This window comes from Arachis hypogaea, chromosome 20, assembly GCF_003086295.3.
Source record: "Arachis hypogaea cultivar Tifrunner chromosome 20, arahy.Tifrunner.gnm2.J5K5, whole genome shotgun sequence".
Taxonomy (NCBI): domain Eukaryota; kingdom Viridiplantae; phylum Streptophyta; class Magnoliopsida; order Fabales; family Fabaceae; genus Arachis; species Arachis hypogaea.
This window is the reverse complement of record NC_092055.1, coordinates 106,802,359-106,809,465: the sequence shown is the minus strand read 5'-3', so window position 1 is coordinate 106,809,465 and position 7,107 is coordinate 106,802,359. Positions and strand designations below refer to the sequence as shown.

The 7,107-nt window shown below is 37.1% G+C and overlaps 1 non-coding gene across 1 annotated transcript; it reads left to right on the top strand.

The window, feature by feature from the left end:
* The first annotated feature begins 4,850 nt into the window (after nt 1–4,850).
* On the top strand, nt 4,851–4,958 carry LOC112788163 (small nucleolar RNA R71). The gene has a single exon (XR_003195539.1). It is a non-coding gene; the product is annotated as a small nucleolar RNA R71 (small nucleolar RNA).
* Nucleotides 4,959–7,107: the final 2,149 nt, after the last annotated feature.

The window sequence follows — 7,107 nt, the reverse complement described above, 5'->3', positions numbered from 1 at the left end:
ACGCCACGAAGATTCTGGTTGGGAGATCTAAGAGATATTCATTCTAGCTTATTTCATGTAGAACGGAAGTGTTTGTCAGGCACGCGTTCATAAGGGAGAAGGATGATGAGCATCACACATAATCATCACCTTCATCACGTTCTTGGGTGCGAATGGATATCTTAGAAGCAAAATAAGATGAATTGAATAGAAAACAGTAGTACTTTGCATTAATATTTGAGGAACAGCAGAGCTCCACACCTTAATCTATGGAGTGTAGAAACTCTACCGTTGAAAATACATAAGTGAAAGGTCCAGGCATGGCCAAGATGGCCAGCCCCCTATTGTGATCTAAGATAGCATACAACTAATCAAAGATACCTAATACAATAGTAAAAGGTCCTATTTATAATAAACTAGTCACTAGGGTTTACATGAGTAAGTAATTGATGCATAAATCCACTTCCGGGGCCCACTTGGTGTGTGGTTGGGCTGAGCTTAAGTGTTGCACGTGTAGAGGCCATTTGTGGAGTTGAACACCAGTATTTGTGCCAGTTTGGGCGTTCAACTCTGGTTTTGGCTCCTTTTCTGGCGCTGGACGCCAGATTTGGGCAGAGAGCTGGCGTTGAACGCCAGTTTACGTCATCTATTCTTGGCCAAAGTATGGACTATTATATATTGCTGGAAAGCCCTGGATGTCTACTTTCCAACGCAATTGGAAGCGCACCATTTCGAGTTCTGTAGCTCCAGAAAATCCACTTTGAGTGCAGGGAGGTCAGAATCCAACAGCATCAGCAGTCCTTCTTCAACCTCTGAATCTGATTTCTGCTCAAGTCCCTCAATTTCAGCCAGAAAATACTTGAAATTATAGAAAAACACACAAACTCATAGTAAAGTCCAGAAATGTGAATTTAGCATAAAAACTAATGAAAATATCCCTAAAAGTAACTAGATCCTACTAAAAACATACTAAAAACAATGTCAAAAAGCGTATAAATTATCCGCTCATCACAACACCAAACTTAAATTGTTGCTTGTCCCCAAGCAACTAAAAATAAAATAGGATAAAAAGAAGAGAATATACTATAAATTCCAAACTATCAATGAAACATAGCTCCAATCAAATGAGCGGGACTTATAGCTTTTTGCCTCTTGAATAGTTTTGGCATCTCACTTTATCCATTGAGGTTCAGAATGATTGGCATCTATAGGAATTTCAGATTTCGAATAGTGTTATTGACTCTCCTAGTTCAGTATGATGATTCTTGAACACAGCTTCTTTATGAGTCTTGGCCGTGGCCCTAAGCACTTTGTTTTCCAGTATTACCACCGGATACATAAATGCCACAGACACATAATTGGGTGAACCTTTTCAGATTGTGACTCAGCTTTGCTAAAGTCCCCAATTAGAGGTGTCCAGGGTTCTTAAGCACACTCTTTGTTTTTGCTTTGGACCTTGACTTTAACCGCTCAGTCTCAAGTTTTCACTTGACACCTACACGCCACAAGCACATGGTTAGGGACAGCTTGGTTTAGCCGCTTAGACCATGATTTTATTCCTTTAGGCCCTCCTATCCACTGATGCTCAAAGCCTTGGGATCCTTTTTATTTGCCTTTGCCTTTTGGTTTTAAGGGTTATTGGCTTTTTGCTCTTGCCTCTTGGTTTTAAGAGCTTTGGCTTTTTCTGCTTGCTTTTTCTTTTTCTTATTATTTTTTTTTTCGCCTATATATATATATATATATTTTTTTTTCTGCAAGCTTTGTTCTTTGCTGCTTTTTCTTGCTTCAAGAATCATTTTTATGATTTTTCAGATTATCAAATAACATGTCTCCTAGTCATCATTCTTTCAAGAGCCAACATATTTAACATTCTTAAACAACAACTTCAAAAGACATATGCACTGTTCAAGCATACATTCAGAAAACAAGAAGCATTGTCACCACATCAATATAATTAAGCTAAGTTCAAGGATAAATTCGAAACTCATGTACTTCTTGTTCTTTTGAATTAAAACAATTTTTTATTTTAAGAGAGGTGATGGATTCATAGGACATTCATAACTTTAAGACAAAGTTACTAACTACTAATGATCATGTAATGAAGACACAAACATAGATAAGCACATAACATAGAAAACGAAAAATAGAGAAAGTAAGAACAAGGAATGAATCCACCTTAGTGATGTCCTTGAGCTCTTCTATGTCTCTTCCTTGTCTTTGCTGCTCCTCCTTCATTGCTTTTAGATCTTCTCTGATTTCATGAAGGATGATGGAGTGCTCTTGATGTTCCACCCTTAGTTGCTTCCAATAATTGTGTGGAAGAAAATGTATCCCCTGAGGTATCTCAGGGATCTCTTGATTTGTAGTCAAATGTTCTACCACTGAGCTATAGACCCTTGATGGAAGCTTTTGTCTTTCCTTTCCTCTTTCTAGAGGCCTCTCTGGCCTTAGGTGCCATCAATGGTTATGGAGAAAAACAAAAAAGCTATACTTTTTACCACACCAAACTTAGAATGTTGCTCGCCCTCGAGCAAAAGAAGAAAGAATAGAAGAAGAAGAAGAAGATATGGAGGAGATGGATGGATGTGTGTATTCAGCCATATGGGTGGGATTGGGTGGGAGAGAGATGTTGAATTTTGAAGGTAGTGGTTGTATGGATGTGAGTGGTAAATGGAAAACAGAAGGGATGATCATGAATGGGAAGAGAGATGATGAGGTAGGTGGGGATCCTGTGGGGTCCACAGATCCTGGGATGATCCTGTGGGGTCCACTGATCCTGGGATGATCCTGTGGGGTCCACAGATCCTGAGGTGTCAAGGCATTTACATCCCTGCACCAAATTAGGCATGTAAAATGCCTTTGCACACAACTCTGGGCGTTCAGTGCCAGGTTGGTGCCCATTTTGGGTGTTCAACGCCCATTTGCTGCCATTTCTGGCGTTGAACGCCAGAACCATGCTCTGTTCTGGCGTTCGAACGCCAGGCAGATGCTCCTCCAGGGTGTGATTTTTCTTCTGCTGTTTTTGATTCCGTTTTCAATTTTTATATTTATTTTGTGACTCCACATGATCATGAACCTAAGAAAATATGAAAAACAATAAAAATAAGAATTAGATAAACATTGGGTTGCCTCCCAACAAGCGCTTCTTTAATGTCAATAGCTTGACAGTGGGCTCTCATGGAGCCTCACAGATGTGCAGAGCTTTGTTGAGACTCTCCAACACCAAACTTAGAGTTTGGATATGGGAGTTCAACACCAAACTTAGAGTTTGGTTGTGGCCTCCCAACACCAAACTTAGAGTTTGACTGTGGGGGCTCTGGTTGACTATGTTTGGAGAGAAGCTTTTTTTGCTTCCTCTCCATGGTTGCAGAGGGAGATCCTTGAGTTTTAAACACAAGGGAGTCCTCATTCCATTGAAGGAATATTTCACCTCTGTCAACATCAATCACAGCTCTTGCTGTGGCCAGGAAAGGTCTTCCTAGGATGATGGATTCATCCTCTTCCTTTCCAGTTTCCAGGACTATGAAATCAGCAGGGATGTAAAGGCCTTCAACCTTTACTAACACGTCCTCTACTTGTCCATAAGCCTGTTTTCTTGAACTGTCTGCCATCTCTAATGAGATTTTAGCAGCTTGCACCCCATAGATTCCCAGTTTCTCTATTACAGAGAGGGGCATGAGGTTTATTCCTGAACCAAGGTCACACAGAGCCTTAAAGATCATGGTGCCTATGGTACAGGGTATTATGAACTTCCCAGGATCCTGTCTCTTCTGAGGCAATGTCAGTTGATCCAGATCACTTAGTTCATTGATGAACAAGGGAGGTTCAACTTCCCAAGTATCAATGCCAAATAATTTGGCATTTAGCTTCATGATTGCACCAAGAAACTTGGCAGTTTGCTCTTCAGTAACATCCTCATTCTCTTCAGAAGAGGAATACTCATCAGAGCTCATGAATGGCATAAAGAGGTTCAATGGAATCTCTATGGTCTCTAGATGAGTCTCAGATTCCTTTGGTTCCTCAGAGGGAAGCTCCTTATTGATCACTGGACGTCCCAGGAGGTCTTCCTCCTTGGGATTCACGTCCTCTCCTCTCCTCACAGGTTCGGCCATGGCGCTTATGTCAATGGCCTTGCACTCTCCTTTTGGATTCTCTTCTGTATTGCTTGGGAGAGTACTAGGAGGGATTTCAGTGATCCTTTTACTCGGCTGGCCCACTTGTGCTTCCAAATTTCTAATGGAAGACCTTGTTTCATTCATGAAACTTACAGTGGCCTTAGATAGATCAGAGACTAGATTTGCTAAATTAGAAGCATTTTGTTCAGAGTTCTCTGTCTGTTGTTGAGTGGATGATGGAAAAGGTTTATTATTGTTAAACCTGTTTCTTCCACCATTATTAAAGCCTTGTTGAGGCTTTTGATCCTTCCATGAGAAATTTGGATGATTTCTCCATGATGAGTTATAGGTGTTTCCATAAGGTTCACCTAAGTAATTTACCTCTGCTATTGCAGGGTTCTCAGGATCATAAGCTTCTTCTTCAGAAGATGTCTCTTGAGTACTGTTGGATGCAGCTTGCATTCCATGCAGACTCTGAGAGATCATATTGACTTGCTGAGTCAATATTTTATTCTTAGCCAATATGGCATTCAGAGTATCAACCTCAAGAACTCCCTTCTTCATAGGCGTCCCATTATTCACAAGATTCCTTTCAGAAGTGTACATGAACTGGTTATTAGCAACCATGTCAATGAGTTCTTGAGCTTCTGCAGACGTTTTCTTTAGGTGAATAGATCCACCTGCAGAAGTGTCCAGTGACATTTTTGATAGCTCAGATAAACCATCATAGAATATATCCAGGATGGTCCATTCTGAAAGCATGTCAGAAGGATACTTTTTGGTCAACTGTTTGTATCTTTCCCAAGCTTCATAGAGGGATTCACCTTCTTTCTGTCTGAAGGTTTGAACATCAGCTCTAAGCTTGTTCAGCTTTTGAGGAGGAAAGTACTTGGCTAAGAAAGCCGTGACCAGCTTATCCCAAGAGTTCAGGCTGTCTTTGGGTTGAGAATCCAACCATAATCTAGCTCTGTCTCTTACAGCAAAAGGGAAAAGCATGAGCCTGTAGACTTCAGGATCTACTCCATTAGTTTTAACAGTATCACATATCTGCAAGAATTCAGTTAAGAACTGAAAAGGATCTTCAGATGAAAGTCCATGAAACTTGCAGTTCTGCTGCATCAGAGAAACTAATTGAGATTTCAGCTCAAAGTTGTTTGCTCCAATGGCAGGAATGGAGATGCTTCTTCCATGTAAATTGGAATTAGGTGCAATAAAGTCACTAAGCATCTTCCTTACATTATTATTATTTTCGGCTGCCATCTCCTCTTCCTGTTCGAAAATTTCTGAAAGGTTTTCTCTGGATTGTTGTAATTTAGCTTCTCTTAATTTTCTCTTCAGAGTCCTTTCAGGTTCTGGATCTGCTTCCACAAGAATGTTCTTATCCTTGCTCCTGTTCATATGACAAAGAAGAAGGCACAGAAAAATAATAATAATAATGGAGATCCTTTATACCACAGTATAGGGATCCCTGTGTGAGTGGAAGAAGAGGGGGAGACAAAGAATGTAATATAATGGAAGAAACACAACTGTGAGGATGGAAGAGAGGTGAGATTAGATGTTAGGATATGAATGAATAAATAGAATGAGATGGGGGAGGGATAATTTTCGAAAATTATTTTGAAAAAGAGTTAGTGATTTTCGAAAATGGTTTTTGAAAAATGTTAGTAATTTTCGAAAATTTTTGAAATCAAAAATAAAAAATAAAAATAATTAGTTAATTAAAAAGAAATTTTTGAAAAAGAGGGAAGATATTTTCGAAAATTAGAGAGAGAGAGTTAGTTAGGTAGTTTTGAAAAAGTTTAAGAAACAAAAAGTTAGTTAGTTAGTTGAAACAAATTTTGAAAAGATAAGAAGTTAGGAAGTTAGAAAAGATATTTTGAAATCAAATTTTTGACAAAGATAAGATAAGAAGATATTTTGAAAAGATATGATAGAAATTAGTTTTTTTTTTTTGAAAAAGATTTGATTTTTAAAATCTCAATTAATGACTTGATTCATAAGAAATCACAAGATATGATTCTAGAACTTAAAGTTTGAATCTTTCTTAACAAGCAAGTAACAAACTTCAAATTTTTGAATCAAAACATTAATTGATTATGTTATTTTCGAAAATTTGAGATAAAAATAAGAAAAAGATTTTTGAAAAATATTTTTGGAATTTTCGAAAATAACTAAGAATTTTGAAAAAGATTTGATTTTTGAAAAAGATTTTGAAAAAGATAAGATTTTCAAATTGAAAATTTGATTTGACTCATGAGAAACAATTTGATTTTAAAAATTTTTGAAAAAGTCAACTCAAATTTTCGAATTTGATGAGAGAAAAAGGGAAAGATATATATATATATATATATATATATATATATATATATATATATATATATATATATTTTTTGAATTTTTATGATGCAAGAGAAAAACAAGAAAAGACACAAAACAAAAAATCATCAAGATCAAACAAGAAGACTTACCAAGAACAACTTGAAGATTATGAAGAACACAATGAATGCATGATATTTTCGAAAAATGCAAGATGCATATGCAAGTGACACCAAACTTATAACATGACCCAAGACTCAAACAAGAAACATGAAATATTTTTTATTTTTATGATTTTCTAAATTTTTTTTTTTTTGGATTTTTTTTCGAAAATTAATTGAAAAAGGAAAATAAGGATTCCAAAATTTTTAACATGAATTCCAGGAATCTTGCATTCTTAGTCTAAAGCTTCAGTCCAGGAATTAGACATGGCTCACTAGCCAGCCAAGCTTTCAAAGAAAGCTCCAGTCCAAAACACTAGACATGGCCAATGGCCAGCCAAGCTTCAGCATTTAACACGAGAGTATATTGCTCTTGATAACAAATTGCAAGCCTCAGTCCAAATAAATTTAGACATGGCTTTACAGCCAGCCAGGCTTTACATGCTTCATGAAACACTAGAATTCATTCTTAAAAATTTTGAATAAAAAAAAAATTTTTTTTTGAAAGCATTTTTATTATTTTCGAAAACAGATGA